Raw genomic sequence first — 24449 nt, forward strand, 5'->3', positions numbered from 1 at the left:
GGTGGACTTGGGGATGCCCAAAGTCCTTCCCCAACCACGATTTACGGACGCTAGACATATTTAGACATATTTTTAAATATCGAGGCATCGACTTGCGACTTTTAAACACAAACAGACCGCTTGAAATGGACTGAAGCTGCCTCCCTGCCCCCTTCCAGAAGACCACGTCACCCTGGCTGACAATCGATTGCCTCAATCCTGTTGTCTCCAAGGGCGTAGGCTAAAGGGGTCCCGGGCAGGCAGTTTCCTGGAGCCTTAGACCCTCCCCACGCGGGTAGGGGGAAGTCGCTCAGCTCAGGCACAAATCCTGGGCGTCCCTGGCGGTCTTCGACGCTGGCCGGGGCAGCGCTTGGGGGGCGGGCAGCAGAGAGCGCAGGCGCAGTGTCCGCACTCGCGGCTCCACCTCCACGCCCCGCCTGGCCGCCTCAGCAGCCCTGGCCGCGTTTTTCCTGGCGAAGCGCACGGCGGCCACAGTCGGCGTAGAGGCTGGACTAGGCGCGCGGTAGCGGGCGTTCCCGGCCGCGGAGCGCCGCGCGCACCTTCCTCGCCGTGACACACAGGTAACCGGGCCCCGGAGTCAGGCGGCAGCGGCAGACTGGCACCTTGACGCTGCCTGCCGGGCCGCCCCAGCCGAAAGGAGTGAGAGCCGACTCCGAACCCCACACAGCCACTTTTAGCCGTGGCACCTAAGGGGCAGAGCCCCTCTTTTGGGGTTGGGCGGGGCCCGGGACGAAGCACCCCGCCCCCTTCACAAACCTTCGTAGGGGGCTCTGTTGGACGTCAGAAGGGCCGCCGTCCCCGCAGTTCCCTACACTGCTTTCCTGGAGAACCGGGACACTGGGTCAGCGGGGTTAGCATCAACTAGGGCCCCTGCGCTCCCGTTTTCTGCCACCGTAGCACCTATAGGCCTTTCCCCAGCCTCCATAATAAAGGCTAGGGTTGTTGCTTTCCTCTGGCCCAGGAGCCCACCCAAACAAGGGTGAGTCCCTGCAGCGTTATGAGAACGGTTTCAAATCCAAACTTTAAAAATTGCTGGTTTTAGAAACAGCCAAGAATTAGTATTTTTCTTTCTTATGTCTATGACTCTTGTACGCCAGTCTATATGGGTTGAGATTTTCATGGAGAATAAATGCTTTGTAGAAATTTTTCCCCGACGAAAGCCGAGAGCAAGGAGTAGTGGTGGAAGGGCGGGTTGTTGCCGGGTGTGCTGGCTAGAGGCGCAGGACAAGTCCGCTCAGCTTCCCCAGGCCTGGGGAGGGAAACAGGAACCCTCTCTGACCGGTCTCTGGGCGCTGAAGAGTTCTACACTGAGCCCCTTTGGCCTCTTATGGGAGGAGGAAGGGGATGGAAGGGTCGCGCGGGCCAGCTGGAGGGAGACTCGTGTTGGGGCTAGTGGGGCCCTGCATCTCCGTCCGTTCTTTCGCCGGGCTTGGCGAAGAGCGAGATTGTAAGATTGCGTCCGAGTAACGACTGAGGGTCCGGAGATAGCACTGGGTGGAGAGGGCTGGGGGCGGCTTGAGAGAGGCAGTTTCCGAGGGCAATTCCTCCTGAAATGATTTTGATTGGGGTTGCCCGTGTCCTTGGTGCTGAAGTAAGTGCCTAAAGCGCCTTCGTAGTTTCACTTCCCCGGCTGGGGCCTGCCTTGCCCTTCTACTCTGCACCTTTGGCCAAAAATGGCCCATCTCCAAAGCAGGTGCCAGAATGGAGCCTGCCAGACGCTGAAAACCTTTGTAGATGGGTTAGGTGCTAGTTTACTGAAGATAAGGTGAAGGAAAATGTAGCTCTCCTTGGGGGTGCAAATAAAGCATGTATATAACAGGTTTGATTACCTACATGCAAGTACTCACGGTGAGAAACATGAACTCTCACGTATGCATCTGTAGGATACATGTATGTGTATATGCACACAAATATAATCTACATGTAAATACACTCATCCGTTTTCAATACCATCATGTGCTACAAGTTACATTTTTTTCCAGAACTTTTTTGTAATTCATCTTTTTATTTTTTTGGACACCTCTGGTTTTTCTGAACTCTTCAGAACCATTCATTTTATCGCTTCTCGGCCTTTTGGCTAAGATCAACTGTAGAACAATTCATTTTCACAATCATCTGTTCGAAAGCCACAGAACCTGTGGATTAAAGTGTTTGGAATTATGCTGAGCAATTAAGTGCTTATACATATTTTAACTCCAGACATAGTTTAGAAAGAGGCAAAATTTATCTTGATACAAAAAAATGTTCTTAAAGGAAGTTTAAATAGAAAGAATTAATGAAAAAATTTAATAGAGAACAATATGTAGATAACAATCTTATAGAAAGTTATAATCTGAAGAAAATACGACTAAGATATATCATAATGCCAGTAGTTTCAAATGTACTGGTGGTATATGGTTTGTGGACTCCTTAAAGATTACATATGTATTTTTCAAAACATTAATATCTATGGCTTTTCTCTCATAAAGTGTATGCTCATCGTAAGAAATTTAGGTAATAGAGGAATGCATAAAACCAGAGAAAACCATTGTAAACAGATTTTCTTTTAGGGGAACATACATTCATTTTAAATGGATTGATCTTGCATTTGCATTATATAATTTATCATTAATGTCCTTATTAAGGGTTGCATAATATTGCACTACATGGATAGAACATAATTTATTTAAACAATACCATAATAATGAACATTTATGTATTTCCAGTTTTTTGCTATTACAGACAAATCTGCAAATAACATATTTGAACAAATATTTGTGCACTTGTTTCATTGTATTCTTAGAACAAATTCCTAGAAGTGAAACTGTCAGTTCAATGGGTAGGTACATTTTAAACATAAGTATTAATGAAATATTTATTGGAAGAACACCATTTCCAGATTGTGCTACAGAAAATGTGTACCAATATATACCACTATAAATACTGAATTAGAATGTCAGTGTCCTTATACTATCACGAAAATTAGGTTATTAGATTCTATCAGTCTTTTAAAAGTATTTTCCAATTGGATAGGCAAAAAATAACATATTTTCATATATATATTGGTCATACTTATCTCTTCTTTTGTGACTTTCCAGCCTTATTTTCTTTTGGTGTGCTTATATTGTTTCTTATTTGTAGGAGCTCTTTGTATAGTAAGGACTTCGTTACATATGTTGCAATTTTTTCTTGATTTTTTTATTTTTAAACTTTATGGTATTTTATGCTGTGTAGAAAGAAAATTTCAATTTTTATGTAGTCAAATATATATATGTATTTTTTTCTTCAGTTTCTGGCATTTATTTCAGTATTTCACCCCTCTATATTGAAAGATAATCTACCATATTTTATGGTTTTATAAAAGATTATATTTTAAACTCTAGGTTATACTCCCATCTTCCCTTTTAGTAAATTCATTGCTAGATGTAACATTCCATTGAAGATCGCGTTGTAAGAAGCAGTTATTTATTTTTAACTCAGATTTACAGAGGCTTGTCCTCTATGAGAGGTAACACGTTACTCAGTTTGAACCCTTTAACATGATATATTTAATTTCTAAATAATGAATGTGTTTTTTCTTAAAATGCTGTATAGTCTGTAGTATTCTTAAACTAGTTAGTATGTAATCTTTTTAAAAAGGAGCTATTCTTTTTGTAGAGTATTTTTTTGTATAGAGAAAATATGACAAAAGTCCACTTTTTAGCCAAATTAGGAATTCATGTCATTGAAGTTCATTAAGAATGTGCACACATAAGGTTGGTCAAATACCTTAAAGAGAACAAAAAACCCCATACTATTTTTTTGTATCCATTAGGGATCAAAGTAACTTTTTCCACAAAAATAAAAGAATGGTTATTGGGGTATTAATGAGCTCTTCTATATTATTTTCTTCCTGTGGTTTAAAAACATTTTAGAACAGCCAAATGGGAATCATTTTATTGTTTTTATATAATAAATTCTAAAATATAACAGATTATACAAAAATGGGATCAATACCAGAGTAGAAAATAAAACCCTCTAGTAGGCCATTCTCCACAGCTAACCATGAATATTAGTTTGGAATAAACACTTTCAGATTATTGGGGCACCTGGGTGGCTCAGTTAGTTAAGCGTCTGCCTTTAGCTCAGGTCATGATCTCTAGGTTCTGGGATGAAGCCCTGCCTGGGGTTTTCTGCTCATCAGGGAGTCTGCTTCTCCCTCTTCCTCTGCCCCCTCACCGCTCATGCACACGTGTTTTCTCTCTCTCTCTCAAATAAATACAATCTTTTAAAAAAAAACCTTCCAGATTATTAAATTCATAAATAAAGACACATTTCATTGAATGTAAGATGTTGTCAATTGTAAGATACATTTTAAGTTTAGAAATGTGAAAAACTGTGCATCTTAAATTTGGTGTATCATAAATAGAATCATATTGTATCTATTTTTCTGTTATTTTTTCCCCAGAAGACATAACTATCTTCCCATCTGACACATGGAAGTATTGAATTAATCAACATCCCATTTAAGTACAGATTCTTTACAACTTTTTAATAATAAAAACAATGCCGTATTGAACATTCTTTTAATATATTTCTGTGTGATGGTATTATTTCCTTAGAATAAAGTCCTAAACGAAATTGGTAGATTAGGGAGAACGCACACTTTGCATTTTGGCGCATGTTGTGTGTTCTCCAAAATTCCTGTAAAAATTTTCCCTGCAGAAAAGAGCGCTTGATTCTTCATTCATGCTAGAGATAATCAACCTTTTCCATTTTCCTCACTTAAGGGGCAAAACAGATATCTCACTCTTTTTAAAATTCTTGTTTCTGTGACTTTTATAGAAATTGTGCATCTTTCCATATGTCTGTTGGTTATTTGTATTTCTTTTTTTGTGAATTACCTATTCATAGCCTTTGCCCATATTTTTTTTTGAGTTTTTAAGAGTTCCTTTTATATGAAAGATGTTGATCCTTTGTTGCTATTGTTTTTAGTCACAAAGTTTTTTACGGTTTCTTTTTTCTGCACAGAAGATTTAAATTTTCATGGAGACAAATCTGTCCATCTTTTCTTTGTGATTTTTCACCGTGATATTACATTTAGAACACTACCCTAGTTCCCCATCCCAAGATTATAAAAATATTCTCTAGTGAGAGGGCACAATTAAATTTACTAAGGAGTAGAGCTTAGAACCATATTGTATTTCGATAGTCACCAATTCTGCTTCTAATAGGATCTAATAGGTTTTGTCTATTTGTGTTGGTAGATCTATCAATCAGTTCCAGCAGGGGGTGGGTAGTTGTAAGTAGAGGGGCCAAAGGAACTGAAGAGGGGCAATGATCACACTGGTTTCATTTAATAAATACGTCTAACATTTTTGTTTTACCTATTAGAAATGGGAGTTAGCAAATTCATTCACAAGAGAAAATAGTATTTGGGAGATTGGAAGGAAGATTCACTGATTAATTGTACCTTTTTTTCATACTTTTACATAAATTAGAGTCTTTTCAAAGATAAAATTAATGAGAATATGTGAAGATGTAAATAATCCAATTATTAAATATAAGTTTAATTGGAGCTTGTAAAGTTAATTTTCACAATATTTTTAATTCAAATGGATAGCTGAATCCCCCAATTACCTTTTAACTTGGATAGCCTTGCTATCATATGCTTCAGACTTCCTAGCTGACCTCAGCAGTTTTTGACTTATCTAGCAATCTGACAGTCAGTGATTATCATGAGGATTAGACACCCCTCCCACCCCCAATTATTAGATTCTTGAAGAGTTTTTGCCTCCTGGTGACCTGAGTAGAAATATAATTTTCCAGTTTGGCATCAGAATTTGTTGGTGAGGAAAAAGATGCTGGCATTAACCAGGCCTTTTTTTTTTTCTGAGCACTTTTAAACATTTCATTGGTGAGGAGAGTTTTATTTCATTTTCCTTGCTAAGGCCACCTGCACTATGGATGATATTTCTTAAACACTCTGATAAATCACAGTTCCAGGATGTTATGGGCCACTACTATATCTTCCTTCTTATTTCATATTCCTCCTGAATAATTTTGATTATAAAATCAGGCAAAGTACCCTTGTTATCACCACACATATTTTTTTCTGCTGTTCTGCCCTTAGCAATGACTCTCCAAGTAACTAAAGTGTTACGCCAACAGTCAGTGTCTGCTGGTCACTGTTTTGGGTGTGGGTAGGAGAATGATAATCACTCCAGTATCTCTCCTTTCTCACTTTTCATCCATCTGCCTTCTAGTCTAGACACAGGAAATAGCCTTCTACTTGGTAGGAAATGTCAGAGATCAGCTGAGGTCACAGAGTTTTTTTTTTTTTCTTCTGTGGCCTAAAACTTTATTTTGCCCTATAAGTTTTAATATACATAGGTAATTTTAAAATTTTGGCTTATATAACATTACCACAGGTTAAATTGTTTATTCATTTTTTCTCTTATAGTCATTGCTGTAATAGAATTATATGTGACCAGTAGGCATATATAGTACTTTATGTGCACTTAACACTATTTGATAGTTATATAGGAACTCAATTCATATGCCTATCTTTACTAAAGTTCATTTAATCATTTTGACTACATCAAAATCATTTGGTTTGTATCTTTTTCCTTTTATTTAAGACCCAAAATAGCAGCAGCTTTACTGAACTCTGACTTTGACTTTAAAAACTTGATGAAGGAAAGTAGAAATATTAGATAATTTCCCATTTATTTTACCCTGGTCTCTCTGTAACTTTGGCTGAGCCATTGCTCTAAATAGGAGTGAGAATCCCAATGGTGAATAAGGCTTCTGAAGCTGGTGGTGAACCAAAGCCAGATGCTCAAATTATTTCTTGGATTCCCTTAAATTTAAGGTTAGGAGATAGAAGAGAGAGTCAAGTTGCAGAAGTGTGATAACCAGAGCTCAGTGCCACAACTAATTAGACCCAGAATTAGTGGTCTCTGGTTAAGAGGGTGACTTTCTCCAAAGCAGGCCAGCTATGCCAGAGGACTTGTAGCATTTGTTGAGTCCGGTATTGCCCCTAGGACCTGGGGACACCGAGAAAAAGATAAGGACATACCTCTCTTCTTGGAATGTAACACTTTTTCAGGGGTTAGTGTTACATATACAACTCAGAGTGATACCATATGTCAAGGACTATAACAGAATCCTGTAGAAAGTGTTCTTAAAGCCAAAGGAGGAACAGATTGTTCAGTGAGAGGCTTCTCCAAGTAAGTCACTAGGAACATTGTGAGGATGTGTTTGGAGATTTGCCAGAGATTTCTTTATGGGGTAGTTGATGGCCTCAAGTTGGGCTGGAAGCTGAGGGTTTGGATTCGAAGCCTGACTGCCATGTTTAGCACCTTTGTAAGCTTGGGCAAGTCACTGTACCTGGCTGAGTTTCACTGAATTTTTTTTTTAAGATTTTATTTATTTATTTGTCAGAGAGAGAGAGAGCGAGTGAGCACAAGCAGGAGGAGTGGCAGGCAGAAGGAGAGGGAGAAGCAGGCTTCCCACTGAGCAAAGAGCCCAATGTGGGGCTCGATTCCAGGACCCTGGGATCATGACCTAAACCAAAGGCAGACGCTTAACCGACTGATCCACCCAGGCATCCCATGAATTTTTATTTTAAGAACAAATAATATTAGTGCCTACCTTGTTAGGGTTGTTGTGGGATTAAGTGAAACATTACATGTAAAGCACTTGGTATAAGCCTAGTGTATAATAGTCTAGTTTGTTTATTTTGCCTTTCTAGAGTTGCATGTAAATCACTCTGGACAAATGAGTATTCATTCTATTGTCAGAGCTGTCAGTGGTAAATGGACTATATAAACTCTCTGTCTTCTGAATCTGTATGATAATTCTCCTAATTTGGAATTTTCTCTTTTAATATAGTTTAAATTGCAACCTTCTGCTTTTTACCAGTTCTCATACTATCCACAAACAAAATAGACCCAGTCTGGCATTGTCATGACTGTAGCTTTGTTCTTTAGTACTCTGATGTTAAAGCAAATACATATTTAATTGTATAATTTCCTTCCTTTTCTGTGTATAGAACTTGTTGTGTCTGTTTTGTGGCACTTGTAACCATATATTGTTTCTCCCAAATGAACATGTACATTATTTATTTTTTTATTTTTTAAAATTTATTTATTTATTTATCTATTTATTATTTGAGAGAGAGAGCATGTGTACATGCATGGGGGGGCGGAGTGGAGGGAGAGAGAGAGAGTCTTAAGCAGACTCTGGGCTGAGTGCAGAGCCCGACATGGGGCTCGATCTCACAACCCTGAGATCATGACCGGAGCCAAAACCAAGAGTCGGACACTTAACCAACTGTGCCACCCAGGTGCCCCGAACATGTACATTTTTTTAAGAGAAAGCTTATGTCTTCCTAATCTTATCTCTCATAATGTCTTAGATAGTGCCTTCCACATCATGGGCACTCAGTTAATATTGACTGAATGAAGGAATAAATGTGGATGTGTGAGGCTGCCAGAATAGATGCTGTGATCTAGGCTGCTCCCATAGAAACAGGATCTCTGGAATAGGAGAGATTATAAAACCTGGTGTATGTTCAGAGAAGAGTGGTTAAGATGGTGAGAAGATGGAAAACCACAATTACACATGGAATAATTGAAAAAAAAGAGAAGGTTTTCAGTTTGGAGAAGAAAAAAACTCATAATGGGGGACCTGCAATGTAGAAGGTAGGAAATAGTTCTGATATTGAAATGTTGTCATGTGGAAGAGGGAATTAATTAGTGACCCCAGAGGAAATACATAGGAATAGCCTCTGGAAATTATATGGAGAAAGATTCTGACACAATGTTAAAAAATAATTTTCTGCCAATTAGAATGACTCTCAGGTGGCTGCCTTGAAAGAGAATGAGCTTCCTGTCATTGTAGGTGTTCAAACAGATTTGGTGCTATCCGTTGGGGATGCTGTAGAGGATATACAGATTTGACTTAGTATTTTTTCAACTGTATGATGGTGCAAAGCTATATGCATTCATTAGAAACCATACTTCCAATTCGAATTTTGATCTTTCCCGGGCTAGCAATATGTAGTATGGTTCTCTCTGGTGACGCTGGGCAGCAGCAATGAATGAGTCACAGCTCCCAGTCAGCTACACGATCGTGAAAGTGAACAACTGATACTTACAACTATTCTGTTTTTCACTTTCAATACAGTATTCAATAAATTACATGAGATATTCAATACTTGATTATAAAATAGATTTTGTGTTAGATGATTTTGCTCAACTGTAGGTTAATGCAGGGACATTTAAGGTAGGCTAGGCTAAGCTATGATGTTCTGTAGGTTAGGTGTATTAAGTGCATTTTTGACTTCCAATATTTTCAACTTATGATGGGTTTATCAGGATGTAACACATCATAAGTGGGGAAAGGTGTACCTGCAAATGAATTGGAGTAGATGACTCCCCAGATCTTTTTCAAGTCTTATGGTCTTTACTTCTATGTATATTATTATAGTATTGTATATGGTTACCCTATATTAAATATATACGTTAATGTATAAGTGACCCAGAGTCAACTTGTCCTGATTCAGATGAGTTGTGAGTTCAGGACTACATCACCACTATCACCACCACCATCATTACTAACATTTATTTAGCATTTTCTATGTACCTAGCTGTTTTAAGCATACCACATGTATTAACTCATGTACTTCTCCCAACAACTATTTATCTATGAGATAGATACTGTAATCCCCAATTTATTTTTTTACATTTTACTTCGAAATAATTTCAAACTTATAAGGAAGTTGCACATGTAGCCCAAGGAACTTCTGGGTGAAGGATAACTCCCATATATCCTTCACCCCATTTTCTCCACTTGTAAGTATTTTACAACATTTGTTTTTTCATTCATTCATACTTTCTTTCTCTTTTTTTCTGAACTGACTGAAAGTTGCAGATGTAACTTGTAAGATGTAATATAACCACAGTATTATAACGAAAATGAGGAATTTAAGTCACAATTCTACCATCAAATCCACAGACCTTATTGAGAATTTTCCATTTGTTCTAGTAATTTACCTTTTTAAAAAGATTTAATTAATTAATTAATTAATTTATTTATTTTAGAGAGGAGAGAGAGTGTGTGTGTGTTGCGGGGTGGGGGGGGGCGGCAGGGACAGCAGGGCAGAGGGAAAGAGAGAAGTCTCAAGCTGACTCCCTGCTTAGCATTGAGTCTGCTGGAACTTCATCCCAAGACACTGAGATCATGACCTGAGCCGAAATCAAGAGTCTGACGCTTAACTAACTGAGCCACCCAGGCACCCCTCCAGTAATTTACTCTTTGGAAAAATATTTTTTATTTCTGGTCTAGAATCAAATCCAGGATTATGAGTTTCATTAATTGTCATGTATCTTTAATCTTTAATTTGTGACAGTTTCTGATTCCTTCCTTGTTTTTAATAACCTTGACATTTTTGAAAGTTCAGGCCATTTTGTTCAGCTCAGGTCATGATCCCAGGGTCCTGGGATGGAGCCCAGCGTCGGGCTCCCTGCTTGGCGGGCAGATTGCTTCTCACTCCCCACCCCACCCCCCGCTTGTGCTCAGTGTGCTCTCTCTCTCTCTTGCTCTCTCTCTCAAATAAATAAAATCTTTAAAACAAAACAAAACAAAGTTCAGGCCATTTTGTAGAATGCCCCTCACTTTAGGTTTGTCTATGTTTCTTCATGATTGGATGCAAATTATGCAGTTTTGGCAGGAATATGATTGAGATTTTGTGTTCTCAGTGTATTTAATTAATAAAGATTTGCAGTTGATGTTAATTTTGATGACTTGGTTAAGGTGATAACTTCTTCACTGTAAAGTTATTAATTTTCCCTTGGTAATTAATAAGCATTTTGTGGGGAGATTCTTTGAGGTTATGTAAACATCCTGTTCTTCAACAAACTTTCAGTCACTTATTTTATGATTCTTGCTTGAAAAAATTATTACTATGATTATTGCCAAATGGCAATTTTTCCAGTTCCACATTTATTTTACATTTATTAGTTGGTATTTTATTATAAGGAAGAGTTTTCTCTTCTCTTTTTATTTATTTGTTAATTTATTTATTTACATAAGCATGGACTTATAGATTTCCTTTTTATTCATTGGATTTTAACCCACTGTCATTATTGATTTTGATGCTAAAATTGTCAGAGATTTGGCTGTTCAAATCCCATTCAAGCTTGTTCTTGTGTTCTTCTGACATCTCTATTTTATTCCTGGAGTACTTTCTGGTGTAAGATGTTTCAGGCTTATCTTGTTTCTCTTATTCTTACCCACCCATTTCAGTCATTTCAAAAGCAATTCTCCAGGGAGCCACGGTTCCTTTTAGTAGACAATGCAAGATCTGGGTGATAGGTGTGGTTCTTAATACTGGGGTTCATTGCTTTTAGACCATTTTAGCAGACAGAGCCAGAAAACTCACAAACACATGTGCACATACATCTGTATCTATTTCTATACCTAGTCATCTATTCATATTAAAACCCATGAGTTTAATATCTTCACCTCCCCTCCAATACCACAAGACTCCTTCCGGTCTTCACTCTTTTTCTATTTGAAATTTCCTTTCTGATGATGAGAAATTTAGCCCCCATTATCCTCAAAATTTAATTATCAGTTCATTCTCCCTTTATATAACTAATACCCTGGCCTCATGGGCCACCTCCTTGGCCCCAACTTCTCCTCAGACCCAGTCCTGCTGGCCCTACCAGCCTCCTCCCAGCCTTAAGTCACACAGCTAGAAAGTGGTAAAGCAGGAAAAAACAAAACAAAACAAAAAAACAACCCTGCCAGTTATTTGACAGAGAGCCTTTTATTGGGTCTTCAAGCTTAAGGGCATCTATTTGTGAAAATGCTGCTATGAAGAGGCACAAGGAAAAGGGGCCCTTGGGCTAATGAGATGAAGATTTAAGCAGGCTGAATAGCAGTCCTCAGGGATGTCCCTTCTGTGAGAAACTTGGAGAACGAAGGGTGGAGGGAGCCAGATGCTGCCACCTGCCAAGACCCATAGTGAAGGAATTCTCCGAAATTGGTGTGGTTCAGGGTTCAGTCACCTGCCTTCTCCAGCACCACTAATATCCCACTGTGTTTTGTTACTATGTCTAGAACACATTCCATTAAGACAGAACATTATCACTGTGCTGTATTTGTAAAGAGGGAAATACTGCTTTTATTAGCACCTTCTTAAATTGAGATTCTAGGAGATGGATGATAGTGTCTGTTGTTTTAGTGCTGACTTCATTTCCTGGTCCAGAAGATCAGAAATCTGTTTGTATTTTAGAAAACAGCATGAGGTCCATCTGTTCAGGTCACATTTTCCCACATTAACACAAAGATTTATGGAGTGGTAAACTTATGTAAGAAAAACCAATCATAGTTATATTATTTGCTGCCATTTGAATTGACATTTTTTTTGTTAGCCATGAAAATATAGTAATAAACACACATGTGCACAATGAATTAATTCAAACACCAAGTGTGGTAAAGGAATCCTCCTTAGTTTATGTAGTATTTCATCTCTCTTTTGGTTTGCATTCTAGACATCATCCATTCAAATTCTCTCCATGATACTGTTTATCCACAGTTTTTCTTCCAACAGAAGGTACAGACAGACTTACAAGAGCTATATTTTGGCTTCCTGGGTGACTATTCTGGTTTGACTGAAATACAGTGTAATGTTTTTTTTTTTTTCCTCTGATGAAAATAGCTTGATTTCCCCCCGCCACACACCCCAGTATATGAAATAAACATATACTTAGGTAGAAAATGAAACAAAAAGTAATAAGAAGAAAGAACTGAAAAATGGAAATTCTGCCATCCACAGTATAAATTGTTTTATATTTAAAAAATTATACCATGAGGGCGCCTGGGTGGCTCAGTTGGTTAAGCAACTGCTTTCGGCTCAGGTCATGATCCTGGAGTCCTGGGATCGAGTCCCGCATCGGGCTCCCTGCTCAGCAGGGAGTCTGCTTCTCCCTCTGACCCTCTTCCCTCTTGTGCTCTCTATCTCTCATTCTCTCTCTCTCAAATAAATAAATAAAATCTTTAAAAAAAATAAAAAAAATAAAAAATTATACCATGAATACTCTTTTATACCTTTCTTTTTACTTAACAATGTGACATGAAGTTTTTTTATGTCATCATGTATACATATATATTATCTTTTTGGATGACTGCATAATATTGCATTGATGTTTTCATTTTACCAGTCCCCTATTAGAGGGTAATGAAGCTATTTTCAATTTTTTTATTGTGTGAAGAAAGCCATGATGAATATCCTTGCATGCTATCTTTATGTACTTTACTAGTGATCTCCTTGGGATATATTCCTCCTGGAAATGGCATTGCTGGGTCAAAGAGTTCACACATTTAACATTTTGATACACGTTGCTGGTAAAAGTAACTCTTAATAAGATGGATTATATATACAATGCTTGTCCTCCATATACAATGTCCCTGCCAATGATGGGACTTTGCAAAGTCTCTTTTCAACTTTGTAGTAGCATTATATATATGTGTGTATATTCTCTAATTTTAAGGGAGTGATTTTAATAAACCTAGGTATGCACCTTAACCAACCAGGTGTTGTCACATTTTACTCAAAATATGATTTATGGTTTGGTTTGAAGCAAGATGACATTTGGTCCATTTCTTGTTTTTTCTCATTTGAGTTTAATGAATTATAGTATATGGTATATGTGACTGAGTTGTAATTTCACTGAGTGATGTCTATAGTATGAAGACTCAGTTATGATTAAATGAAACCAAATTTGTAAAATTTTGATCTAATTCATTTGGCATTTCCATAAGTCTTAGCCTCAAGAGGGATTTCAGGCTTGGCTTTCTCATGGATAAACAGCAGCAAGAACAGGGTAAATGTGAGCAGGTGGTACATGTAGTGTTTCAAGGATTTGAGAGTAGACCCTATTGATCCTCGGTGTTCCTTTTTTTGTTCAGGGACTGGTGCAAGTCCTGGGGGTGGGGGTTGGTAGGCTTCTTTGAACTCACCCGGGCTGTTTGATCCTTTCTCATGAGAATTAGGTAAAGTATGATTGGTTGCTTATTCCTTAACAAGCATATCAGAACAGCCCTATTTTTACATTACAGCCCAGTTTTACATTACATTTAATTAGCATCTAACCTAATTGGTGGCTTAACCATTTATGTACCTATAAAAAAGATCATGGAAATAGAAAAGGATCATTTTATTCCTGCCCCTCCCCCTTCTAACAATGGCTCCCAGCCACTCTTAACAAATACACTCAGCACAACTGATTTTAAAGGTGCTGATTCACTGCTGACTGATTATGCCTTTTTTAAAAAGACAGTAAGAAAGTAAGTGGTAGATGATAAATATGTGTTCACTGAGAATGTCATAGTTTATGCAAATTGATAGGTCCACTGCTTCAGAGATTAGAAAAGCTCTTTCCTGGAAAGGGAAGTGTCGATTATAAATGGTGAAAGACTCTTACATTCCAGCAAGTTCTTAGCTGCCAGCCGACATATTCATCACAGTGTGCCAGAATGGATTTTAAAACGGTACAACATAAATTGCTCTGCTCCAAATCAGGCATCATTGCCTTCACACAAACCAAATCAACCTGCTTGTTTGAAAACGGCCAAATAAGGCTTTCTTTCAACCTCAGTTAACTTTTTCCTTTCCTGGTGTGCATGGTTCATTACAGTCCACTAAAGTCATCAACCACAATTGAGTACAGGGGAGCCAGGCTCCTCACCTTGATTTTGCCTACACAGCAACAGGCACAGTTGCCCACAAGCTGATGGCAGGAGAGAATGTTCAGCCTAGCTCTAACCAGACTGATAACTCCCTTCCCAACTTGCCCTTTTCCACTGCTTTCCCTTTTCCACTTTTTGCTTTCATTTAGTTCTTTTTTTTTTTCCTCAGTCTTTGTCCCTCCCACAGCTAGCTGTTGATTCCTAGCGGCTCTCAAACAGCTGATAACCATTGACTATTCCTTCACTAACTTTTCGCTGTATAACTGTCAGCTGAGTCTCTAGCTCACACTGGGGCTAAGCCTCCTGTTTGGTGCATCTCGCCCATCTCTCCTTCCTACCTCTCCCCTCACCCCACGTCCATCCCATCAAATCTGTCTCCTTACTTCACCTCATCTCCATGTCTCTTAGCTGCAATTTTCTCCTTCCTATAACCCAGTCTGGCATAGCCCAGCAAAATCCTCAGGTCTCTCTCCTACTGTCTTGTATCCCAGCTTAGCCCAACTCTTCCCAGCTCCCTTGCTCCTCGCAGCCTGGCCTACTCAGCATCTGATATTCACTGCCTTTCTTAGATCAACTAAGCAGCCTTCATCCCCAGCCCAGCCTGCTGTGCCACAGGCTGCAGCCTGGCTCAGCCCTATCAAAGCAGCCTTGACCCACACCCTCTTGGGCAGCTTTTGCTTTTCAGCCCAGAATAAGGATTCTTTCTCACCTAAGTATCCCTCTTTTAAGCTTATGTTAGCTAACATGCTGAGGAGCATTCAGCCTATGTGCCCCAGATCTCTTCTAGCCTGGAATGGGTGAGCTGCTGTGCAGTTCTGGTGCTGTTGTGCATTTATTAGCACTGCAGGGAATGACCCTCACAGAGGATGTTACCTCATTGACCTGTCATCAGCAAAGTACAGTGATGATGGTGGATTTGGACTTATTCTTCCACATTCCTCCCTTGATTTTTTTTTAAGATTTTATTTATTTATTTGAGAGAGAGAGAATGAAAGATAGCACAAGAGGGAAGAGGGTCAGAGAGAGAAGCAGACTCCCCGCTGAGCAGGGAGCCCAATGTGGGACTTGATCCCGGGACTCCAGGATCATGACCTGAGCCGAAGGCAGTCGCTGAACCAACTGAGCCACCCAGGCGCCCCTCCCTTGATTTTTCTAAGCAAGAAAATGAATTTGTGAGATGGTTAGCAGGGTCAGGAGGTGCAGTCAATGGCTATAGAAATGAAAGCTAGCTATTGCTACAGTAATACAGAATTGAACCCTCTCCAAGGACTGGACTAGCAAGGGCAGAGCACCAATACCGGATTCTAGACTTGGAGTAAATTATTTTCCCTCGAGAACAAGATGTTTATGAGCAGGGTGGAAGACTTCATATCCTACTAATTTTTGAGCCGAGATGTTTCTTACTGGTCAGTAACGTGAACATAAAAGTCAGAATTCATCCCTAGCAACCCCCCAAATAACATTTTCAGGGTAAATACCCAAGAGTTTCCATCTACAATCATATCTACAAATCATGGGGGTAAAACTCAAGTTTATAGCCAATTTAAAGTCCATTCTAAAATTATAACAGGGTTCCTGGAGGGGATGTGGGCAGGGGATGGGCTAAATGGGTGATGGGTATTAAGGAGGGCACTTATTGTGATGGGCACTGGGTGTTATATGTAAGTGATGAATCACTAAATTCTACTCCTGAAACTAATATTACACTATATGTTAAGTAACTATTTTTAAATAAAAACTTAAAACATTATAAAAAATAAAATTGTATTGACTCCAAAAAATCAAAATCGTGGAAGATAATCTCTTTTGGCTAGTATAAATGAAAAGTACTAAGTAATTAAGCAATCATATTTAATACCATTTAATAAAATGTCATAATTCCCTGGTAAATATTCAGATGATGACTTTGAAGTGTTTTGAAATAAATGAAGATAGAACCCTTATTTCATAAAGCTATGTCTAATATATTAACATTTATTACTCTTAAGAGAATTCAAAGTATAGCTTATTCTAGCCACCAAAACATTTTGAGAATGGAAAAATGGTAACACCAATAATTTTTTGTCGTTTATATTCCAAATACTCAATGCCACCCTTCAGTAAGTACCCTCACTCCATTCATTCAGTCTGATTTTATTGCCATTTTCTTATTTCTTTCTTGCTGGAGAGTTCAGGATCAGCTTCAAATGACAAGGAGATATGAAAAATGAGGTTCAAGGGCTTTCCTATTTTTAGATCGAAAATTCTTTGATGATGTAACACAAGTGAAAGTTCTCTCAACCCAAGAAATTTGCAGAGATGCTGACCCCTGTCGCAGGTGAATCCTTGCTGGTTTATTCTGACAATTCTGGGCCACCATGGGGCCAACAGAGACTCCAGGGGCAGCCCACATCAGGACGGGTTCCTTAGGGATCTGGAACCAGTGTCCCCAGCTCAGAGAGTCAAAATTGCAGCTGAGTGACAAAGATAACGGTCTAAGGACCATCTCAAAGGTGAAATCAGGACAGAAATAGGAGAATGAACAGGATAACCTATGAGAACTGATAGCATGATGGGGAAAAATTTCAAGGAGCAGCTGTAGAATGCAGTTTAGGATTGAGTTTTGTTTTGTTCTATCAACATTTATTAAATGTGTTTTATGTGCCAGGAACATAAATATGAATGAGAACTCTCTTGCCTTCATGGAACTCACAGGCCACAAGGGAGATTCTGACTTTGGCATGCCCCTTTAGATGGTGTCTGGGTCTATTGAAGGAGTGGACATCACAGATTAAAGGAGCTACCTTAGGCTGTGCACAAACCAGAAAACTTGGGATGTGTTGACAAGTCCTGCCCAGCATGAATGTGTGAGGAGGTGGAGTCATACTGTGGCAGCTCCCCAATTTCACATGGCTCTGAGTCTTCTCAGAAAAAGCACTTTAAAAATTAGAGGTCTCAGTGAATTTTAATACTTGCCCCTTGTCCTGGAATTTGCTAGCTGGGCCTAGATGAAGATTTGAGTAGAAGTGTTTGGGAGAGTAGACAGAGTGTGCAAGGGAGTTATAAGAAAACAAATTGCCTTGATAATTGCATTTCCAGAGAGCTATCTAAGTAATCACATAAAATAATAAAGGTCCCCAGTAGAAAATGGCTTGAAGGAATTATTCAGATTCTATTCTAATTAGCAGCCCTAAGTCCTTGTTTACCACAATTGACATGTATTTCTTCAGTATGAGCTCAAAGTGCTGTCTACCCATCTTTAAGAAATCTTATGTTATTATTACCCTAGACTGCCAACCAATTCTGGTTGATTCTTTCAAAAGTCTACTCTAGTTTTCTTGATAAATTGTAGGCTATTTTCCCCAAACAACAACTACACGAGGAGCAAAATGTAGGCAAATCGTCTGCTATGAATTACTGTTATATACCATCCTATCCCATCAATAAAAGAATTAAGAGCAACTTAAGGAATTATCTTCAGTTTTTGATTCATTAGACCAGCATTGTATGAATACTTCTCCATAAATTTCACAATATTAATGCTTTATTAGAATCTGTATTAAAATAATATTATGACAAGCAGAGTAGGCAGGAAAGGTTCCTTGATTGATGGGATTCAATTTTAAATATTACATGGTACACTAATGTATCTGTGTATCAGACAAGGTTTAGTTACAGATAACAAAAATCACTCTACCTCTTTGACTCAGAAAGATATAATACAAGAAATCAGAAGTTTACAAAATCATAAGAGCTGGAGGAACAGATTTCAAGTTGCACCTCCAGGCATACTTCCTTGAATGCATGATTTTTTTATCCTTTAAAAAATTCCTAATCTAGCAATTCATAAACTGTATATAATAACCTTCTTGCTATAAGCACAGCAGAGAGGAAAAGAAGTCTTTCCTCTATGCTAATGTCAAAATCTCCACAGTATTTGATGAATAGGAAGCAAGCAAGCTAGTATTTATTGACCACCTGCTATGTACTTTTGATCTATATTTTCATTAAATCCATATTAATAACCCTTTCAAGTTGGTAATATCAACCAATATTGCAGATGGAGAAACTAAGGTTTAGAAAGGCTAAGTGATGTATGCACAGGTAAAAAATGATGGAGGCAGAATTAAAATTCAGATCTGCTGCCTCCTGAATTGGTTAGATTTATTGTCCAGTATTGGTTATTAATCCAAAATCCTATTTGATGGCATCCAACCAAAGTTCTGATTCAATATTTAGTAACTATATCCACCAGGCCAGTTAGCTCAGCCATTAAGAGATGCTTTATAATTCACTTTTTTTCTAGATGATCCATGAGGATGTGGTTCTTAAAAGCAAACATTTCAAACAGTATTTCAGGGGCAGGCAAAGCAGCAAGTAGTTTCTATCTTAGGCAAAAATAATCTTGTCCATGTCACTTGAACTTTGTAGTCTTATCCAACATTTTTCTAGACCTTAAGAAGATAAAAAATTATTTTCTAGGAACACTCATGGTTTTACATGCAGGCAGTTCTTTTGTCCATATTTGTACTAAGCATGTGGGTCTTCTAAGAATACAAATCTGATCTTTAGACATTCACAGAGTGATGGCGTATGAGTTTTCTGTTCGCTGCTATAACAAATTACCAAAAACTTGATGGCTTAAAACAACAGGAATATTATGTTACAGTTCTGTAACTCAGAGGTCCAGTACAGATATCACATGGTGTTGGCAGGGTGTATTCTTTTCTGCAGACTCTAGGGAAGGATCCATTTCCTTGCCTTTCAGAGGTTGTCCACATTCCTGGGTTTATGATCCCCTTCTGTCTTCAATACTAGCAACAGCAGGTTGAATTCTCCGATTGCATCACTCTGACCTTGCTTCTGTTGTCAAATCTCCTCTGACTTTTCTGTCTCTGTCTTCCACTTTTAATCACTTCTTGATTACATTAGGCCCAATCAGGTAATCCAAGAAAGTCTCCCTATTTTAAGGTCAGTTGATTTGAAGCTTAATTCCATTTGCAACGTTAATTCCCCTTAGTCATATAAGGTAATGTATTGACTGCTTCTGGGAATTAGGATGTGGATATTTTGGTTGGGGTGTGTGGGGGAAGCATTATTCTGCCTACCATGGATGATTACTTTGCATTGTAGTAAAGAAGAAAGGGCTTGGGTAGGCAGACCTGGGCCTGAATTTTGTCCATACCATCAACTGGTTATGTCACTCACTAACTGGCAAGTCACCCAAACTCTCAGAACCTATTTCCTCATATGTAAAATGGAGATTATAATACCTACTGCACAGAGTTATTTTCTACCTTTAAATGAGGAAACAAAGTTCTTAGTCATGGCTGGCACAGAGATGGGACTAAATAAATATAGCTATCATTATAATTGGAGAATCTAGAGCCATATTCAGGGCCAAACAATCCAAAAGAGTATGTCGCAGGTGCATGGAAGCATCTGTGCTTGGTATTTCCTGTGGTTTCATTTTTCCTTTAACTCTAATTGATGGTTGCCTCAAATCCTTTCAAAACCAAACAGTATATTGATCCTAAATAAACACACAAAATATGAATGAAGAGGCACTTTATTTTACTTTTAGTCTCAGCTAGTTTCTCTCCATAGGTGATGTTCTGAATGGAGGACAAAGAGACAAACATGAATAGTCTTGATTTATCTCCTATTTTTTTACAATTTTCCCCTGGCCACCAAAACCCATTTCTTCATTTATATTCAGTGGGAAAACTTCAAAATTTTTATCTGTTCATTTTCACATATGTGGCTTTTCCCATGATGGTTATGGATCTATCCCTGCACAAAGGATCAGTGGCAGCTGGTCATTCCATTTGCCTTTTAGCTCTCAGAAAGCTAATGAGTGACCTATTGTGTTCAAAGCCCTTATTAACTAGCCATTAAAGATGATGTTATAGAATATTTAGTGACATGGAAAAATATTTACAATGTATTGATAAATAGAATGGGGAAGTTATAAACTGGGATATAGTGTTTGATGCCATTTTTTGGAAAACATATTCACAAATAGAAAAAGGCTTGGAAGGATCAGTAGTTATCTCTGGGTGGTAGAATTATGAATGGTTTTTATTTTATTTGTTTGCTTTCCCACATTTCTGAATTTTCTATAATAAAAATATATTGCTTTTGTACTAGGAATAAACAAAAAATAATTTTTTATGTAGAGATCTGATGGTGGTAAATAGCTCCTGAGTCAGAAGCTTACTCTAAGCAGGCCTAGGGAAGCTTGATAAGGAACTGCTGTGACTTTGTGGTGGTGGGGTTCGCCTGATGTGGCCAATTTGTGAGGCGTGCACTGGGAAGCAGGGACATAGCAGTTAAGTTCAGCCTGGAAATGCTGAGATATGTATCTCCAGCACCCTTCATCTTTGATTGACAATGGTTTAATTAAGAAAAGGAGATACACATTACTTAAGGAACACCTCCAGTTAAGCCTGAGAAATTTAGTATTAGAAGAAATATGGGAGACCTATTGGCAGAAATAGCGCCAGAGGTAGAGATGCTAAATAAACAAATTCTCTTAATAGCCAAACTGTACACTCTAATGTTTTATTATTATTGAAATATTATTAAGGACTTTAAAGTGTTTTAGTGGATAAGTTTCCTTACTTGAGTTATTTGGGCCATTTAAATTCATTTATATTATTACTTAATTTTGTTCTTAACAAAATTTCCCTCATTAAAAAAATAGTCCATTCATTCATTCAAGAAACACTTACTGAACACCTGTCTCATGCCAAACACTGTGCTAGGTGCTGAAGATATAAAAATTGATAATACCTAATTTTAATACCTGTGGGGTGAAAACTCTCACAGGTTTAGAGGGAAAGAAAGACAAAAACACAGTTATAGTTCAAATCAATAAATTCTATGATCGAAGGTATAATGAAAGAATGAGGGTGGGCATCTAACTTAGATGGAGATAAGAGGTAGGCCTAGGGAAATTTTCCAGAGAAGGTGATATTTAATCTGAGCCTTGAAGAATGAGCAGGAATTTACGAGGTGAAAAAGCAGGAAAAGAGTATTCCATAAAGAAGGAATAGCATATGTAAAAACCCAGAGGCATGCAATACCATGACATTTTGGAAGAGTTTCCTATAGTTTGAAATAGCCAGAACTTTTGTGCACGTGGAGGACAAGCAGAGGATGAGGCTGTGATAATTCATTTTATGTGTCAACTTGGCTGGTTGAAGACTATTCTACATGTTTCTGTGAAGGGGTCTTTGGATGAGATTTACACTTAAATCCCTGGAATTGAGTAAAGCAGATTGCTTTCCATAATGTGGGTGGGCCTCATCAAATCAGCTGAAGGCCTTAAAAGAAAAGACTAATATCTGCTGAGAAGAAGGGAATTCAGATATTTTGAGCTTGAACTGCAGCTCTTCCCTGGGCTTCCAGCCTGCTGGCCTACCCTGAAGATATTGGTTTTGTCAGGCACCACAGTCACATGAATCAATTCCTTAAAATATATCTCTGTTTATATATATAGGCATACTTCATTTATTGCACATTGCTTTAGTGTGCTTCACAGATAGTGCATTTTTTACTAAATGAGGGTTTGTGGCAAGCTTGTGTCTATTGGTGTCATTTTTTTTCCCACAACATTTGCTCATTTTATGTCTGTGTCACATTTTGGTAATTTTCACAATATTTCCGACTTTTTCATTATTGATATATTTGTTATGATGATCTGTGATCAGTGATTTTTGATGTTACTATTGTAACTGTTTTGGGGTTCCATGAACCATGTCCATAGAAGATGGCAAACTTAATCAATAAATATTGTATGGGTTCTGATTGCTCCATTGACTAGCCGTTCCCCTGTCTTTCTCTCCTCAGGCCTCCTTATTCCGAGATACAATATTAAAATTAGGCTAATTAATAACCCCACAATGGCCTGTAAGTGTTCATGTTAAAGGAAGAGTCATATGTCTCTTACTTTAAATTAAAGGCTATAAGTGATTAAGCTTAATGAGGAAGTCCTGTTGAAAGCCAAGATCGGTTGTAAGCTAGGCCCCTTGTGCCAAAAAGTTAGCCAAATGATGAATGCTGAGGAAAAGTTCTTGAAGGAAATTAAAAGAGATATTCCAGGGAGCACACAAATGATAACAAAGCAAGACAGCCTTATTGCTGATATGGAGAATGTTTTAGTAGTCTTGATAGAAGATCAAACCAGTTATAACATTCCCTTAAGCCAAAGCCTATCCAGAGCAAAGCCCTGACTCTCCTCAATTCTGTGAAGGCTGAGAGAGGTGAGGAAGCTACTTTCAAAAGAAAATCTTGAAACTAGCAGAAGTGGGTTAATGAGGTTTAAGGAAAGAAGCCATCTCCATAACATAAAAGTGCAAGGTGAAGCAGCAAGTGCTGATGTAGAAGCTGCAGCAAATTATCCAGAAGATCGTAATGAGGTGGCTGCACTAAACAACAGATTTTCATTGTAGATAAAAACAGCCTTCTATTGGAAGAAGATTCCATCTAGGACTTTCATAGCTAGAGAGGAGAAGTCAATGCCTGGCTTCAGAGCTTCAAAGGACAGAGTGACCCTCTTGTTAGGGGCCAGTGCAGCTGGTGACTTTAAGTTGAAGCCAGTGCTCATTTACCGCTCCAAAAATCCTAGAGCCCTTAAGAATTATGCTAAATTTATTCTGCCTGTGTCCTCTAAGTGGAACAGCAAAGCCTGGACAAGAGTACATCCGTTTACAGCATGGTTCATGGAATATTTTATGTCCACTATTGAGAGCTACTGCTCAGAAAAAAAGATTCTTTTCAAAATATTACTGCTCATTGACAATGTACCTAGTCACCCAAGAGCTCTGATGAAGATGTATAAGATTAATGTTGTTTTCATGCCTGCTAACACAACATCCATTTTGAAGCCCATGGATCAAGGAGTAATTTCAACTTTCAAGTCTTACTATTTAAGAAATATATTTCAAGGAGCACCTGGGTGGCTCAGTTAGACATCTGCCTTCTGCTCAGGTTATGATCCCAGGGTCGTGGGATTGAGCCTGCACTGGGCTCCCTGCTCAGCAGGGAGTGTGCTTCTCCCTCTCCCTCTGCTCCTCCCCCCCCCCCCACTCGAGCTCTCTCTCTCTCAAATAAATTTAAAAAATCTTTAAAAAAAAGAAATACATTTCATAGGGCTATAGGTGACATACATAGTGATTTCTCTGGGCAAGTAAATTGAAATGCTTCAGAAGATTTGCCATTTTATTATTTATTTTTTTAAAAGATTTTATTATTTGAGAGAGAGAGACAGAGATAGCAAGAGAGAGCACGAGTGGGAAGGAGAGGGAGAAGCAGGCTCCCCACTAAGCAGGGAGCCTGATGCTAGGCTGGATCCCAGGACCCTGGGACCATGCATGACCTGAGCCGAAGGCAGATGCTTAACTGACTGAGCCACCCAGGCGCCCTGAGATTTGCCATTTTAGATGCCATTAAGAACATTTGTGATTCATGGGAAAAGGTTAAAATAACAACATCTACAGGAGTTTGGAAGAAGTTGATTCTAACCCCCATGGATGACTTTGAGGGCTTAAAGACTTCAGTGGAGGAAGTTAACTACAAATGTGTAGAAATAGCAAGAGAACTAGAATTAGAAGTGGAGCCTAAAGATGTGATGGAATTGCCGCAATCTCATGATAAAACTAATGGATGAGGAGTTGCTTCATAAGGATGAGCAAAGTAGTGGTTTCTTGAAATGGCATCTACTACTGGTGAAGATGTTGTGAAGA

At 38.5% G+C, this 24449-nt stretch overlaps 1 protein-coding gene across 2 annotated transcripts in view; it reads left to right on the top strand.

Annotated features, from left to right (window-relative positions):
• The first annotated feature begins 427 nt into the window (after window positions 1-427).
• Window positions 428-24449, top strand: part of SLC35G2 (solute carrier family 35 member G2) — a 47782-nt gene continuing 23760 nt past the window's right edge. Inside the window, exon 1 of one of the 2 annotated variants that reach the window (XM_027581830.2) lies at window positions 428-560. The gene's annotated coding sequence lies outside the window, so the exon portion shown is untranslated. The remainder of the gene's footprint in view (window positions 561-24449) is intronic. The other variant, XM_027581829.2, reaches the window with a different exon arrangement.

Source organism: Zalophus californianus, chromosome 1 (genome assembly GCF_009762305.2).
Source record: "Zalophus californianus isolate mZalCal1 chromosome 1, mZalCal1.pri.v2, whole genome shotgun sequence".
NCBI classification, from domain to species: domain Eukaryota; kingdom Metazoa; phylum Chordata; class Mammalia; order Carnivora; family Otariidae; genus Zalophus; species Zalophus californianus.